Source organism: Cynocephalus volans, chromosome 1 (genome assembly GCF_027409185.1).
Source record: "Cynocephalus volans isolate mCynVol1 chromosome 1, mCynVol1.pri, whole genome shotgun sequence".
Taxonomy (NCBI): domain Eukaryota; kingdom Metazoa; phylum Chordata; class Mammalia; order Dermoptera; family Cynocephalidae; genus Cynocephalus; species Cynocephalus volans.
In genome coordinates, this window is record NC_084460.1 from 170,114,229 (window position 1) to 170,117,365 (window position 3,137).

The window sequence follows — 3,137 nt, forward strand, 5'->3', positions numbered from 1 at the left end:
GGGCTCTGAGCTGCTGAGGACCAGGCACTGAACACCCAGGAACCAAGAATCTGGACAACTAGCTTCCCCCAGATGCAGTCCACATGGGCACTGGAGTGTGATCCACCCTCTAGACCCAAACCCCTAGGGCCTGGTCTTCTTGCCAGGAGAAATGATGGTCTGCAAGACCAGAACCATGTTCTCTTTCTGAGGACTGCGGGTTGCCTTGTCTCCGTGCACTATAAAGACTTCAGTGACTGGATTGGTTATTTGGGGACTGCAACTTCTAGAGAGAAATATCCCTGCCATAATTGGGGTAGAGGGTATCTGAACCTACACCTGCTCTGGTGCATTCTAGCTTTAGAAGCAGGAAAAATAACTGATTGAGGAGGAACTTTAATCCACAATGAAGAGTAATCAGCACCAGAGAGCAAGGCTTAAAAGAAGATTTTGGCTTATTTAAGTTAGCAGACCAAAGATGCAGATGCACAGATGAAGGGTACATAGGTCAGCTGTCACAAACTATTCAAAATAAACAGAATAATGTCATTATCAAGAATATTTGCTGGGATCTTGTTGGTTCTGTTGTTCCATGCCTTTTATGAAGTGATGGGAATCCTGGTTGCTATTTTCTGGTGCTTGATTAAAAACAAAAGATTATTTCCTGATGCTTGATTTATTGGTATAGTGATATAATTTTATTGTATGTTATGAATATACTGTTAATTTTTAGTTTGCATTCTGGTATTGTCAACTTATTTTACTGATAAAAACCAACGTTTACTGAGTTTCAAAGTTATGACTTAACTTGAAATTGTTGGGTTTGCTTGAACTGGGTTATTTGTAAAACAAATATCTCAAATTCTTCCTTTATTTCAGCCACTAAAGACAATGATTCAAAAACTTCATAACAAATTCTATGACATATTATTTTGTCATATCAAGACATATTCAGTTGGATTCGCATTGTCTACCCTTTGAAGTCAGCCATCTCTCCTTCCTGATCTATAGTCAAAACAACAAATAAAGACAGATGACTATGACCTTTGTGTTGTAAACCTTAATAGAGTTCAAAAATCTTTTCTGGAAGAAGTCAATGATGACAAAGAAAGCTCACTAGAATATGAAAATTAAAAGGTAAAGAATTAATTACTGAAAATTTGTTTCAAAAACTTGGAATGCCCTTTGCTAAGAGCGTAATTCTTTGAAAGGTCTGAAGAAGCTGGCAATGATCTTTTAAGGTAGGTACTTTGCATCTGAAATAACATATATATATATATTTCAGTAACTGTAAATTGGTGTAAAAGGTGCCCTTTTCACAAAATGGTTTTTAATCACATAAGGGAAATAGAGGGTTTGGAATTATCTTTAATTTGAGGAAGAAGACAAACAATTAGCAGATTCTATGGCTTTTTTGGCATACCTAGTATCTGTGTAGGGCGTCAAGGTTGATCAGCTTTCAATGGTCTTAAGTCCATGGTACTTTTGTAATTTGCAATTTAAAATAGGGCGTATTGAAGTTTTTTGCGAGGAACAGAAGAGTCTATTGTTTTTCCAAAGGACTGGATCTTCTGGAGAATGGTTTATTGAGAATAGAAGACAACAGGGTAGTTCACTAATACTTTGGAATCAAGTTTTCTTACCTTGGGGCTCAGTGATACAGTGAAGTGTAGCCTCATTGAGACATTGAGGAGATAGGATTTAGCTGTGTTTCAGCTATATATTTACAAGTTGGATTCACAAGGCAAAATATGCTTTATTTAGGTGCTTATTGAATATGAGTATTCATGCAGGTGTGAAAGCCTTTAGTATTTAAAATATCAAAAATCCTATTGATGTGTCCTTAAATAGAACACATAGCAATAAATGGTTTACAGGGCCACAGCTGTATTCCCATGTACATTTTGTACTCTTTGTCACAGAGAGTGCTGAAATAGATCTACTGCAAAATTTAGAATTATGATCTCATTAAATTTATGCAATATTGTTGTTATCAAAGATAATGAAAATGATATAGTGGAGAAATGTAGTATCTTTTCCTCACCTGCCACAAGGTTCATGGCTGAGAACCCTGAAACAAAAGACAGATTAAGAAGAGAAAAACGTGACAAATTTATCTAATATTAGCTTTATGTGACACAGGAGCATTCAGACAAGAAGATTCAAAGACCCAGAGAAAACTGTATTTTTATGTACAGTTTGCAGCATATGATTGGTGGAGAAAAGGGCCTGATCTAATGGTAATAAACTGGAGGGGCGGGGGAGGAGAAATTAGCAAATCTTGTTTGTTCAGATTTTTTTTGTCATCCTTTGTGATATTTATTCCTACTGGATATAGTGCAGGGCACCTGTCACATGAGGGTCTTCAGCAGAGAGGGAGGAAGAAAATCAGGGTGACCTGCCTAGGTTTTCTCAGTTTCCTTGAGCTTAACAAGGTGCCATATTTGGGGGTATGATGTTCTGAGCTGTGACATTGATAACCAATCTGGATTATGGACAGAACTTGAAAAAGATTGAGAATAATTTCTCAAAGACTTTCCATGAAGGACTTAATATGTCAAAATCGCATTATGGAGCAGAGATGGAAAATAGCCAAGAATAAAACCAAAAAGTCTGAAGTTCGAAAATATTTATTTTATAACTATAGTGGAGAAGAGATCTTTAATATGTCTCCTCAAATGCAATTTAAGATACTATGTTCAGCACTTTTTACATATGACTTAATTATAAGTGTTCCGGCTACTAGAATATATCATTTAAATAAAAACAAAGTTTATCTCTAAAGAAAACATTAGAATAAAGGTTCCATATGCTAAATGAAAACTAGTAAAATACAATATTTCAATTTATTTAATACCTTTATAATTTGTTTTCTGAAAATTACTGATAGAAAAATAAATGTAGCTTTTCTTATTAAAAATAAACAAATGAGGAGCTTAAATAAAAATCAATTACAGTTGAGTGAAGAGTCTTGTATATTAAACTATATCAATGGATTCTAAGAATATGAACTCTGGAAAAAAAATCTTCGTGATTGGAAACTCAACCATAATACATGGATCAGACTTTTAATCAGTAATTGATCATTAAGTACAAGTAAATAATGTTGTCTGTTTCTAAATAGTAAACTCCTTTGGGGGAGAAAGTTCACAGAACTA

General features: G+C 34.8%; 1 pseudogene; it reads left to right on the top strand.

Annotated features, from left to right (window-relative positions):
* The first annotated feature begins 831 nt into the window (after window positions 1–831).
* LOC134363471 (glomulin-like) lies at window positions 832–2,799 on the top strand (annotated as a pseudogene).
* Window positions 2,800–3,137: the final 338 nt, after the last annotated feature.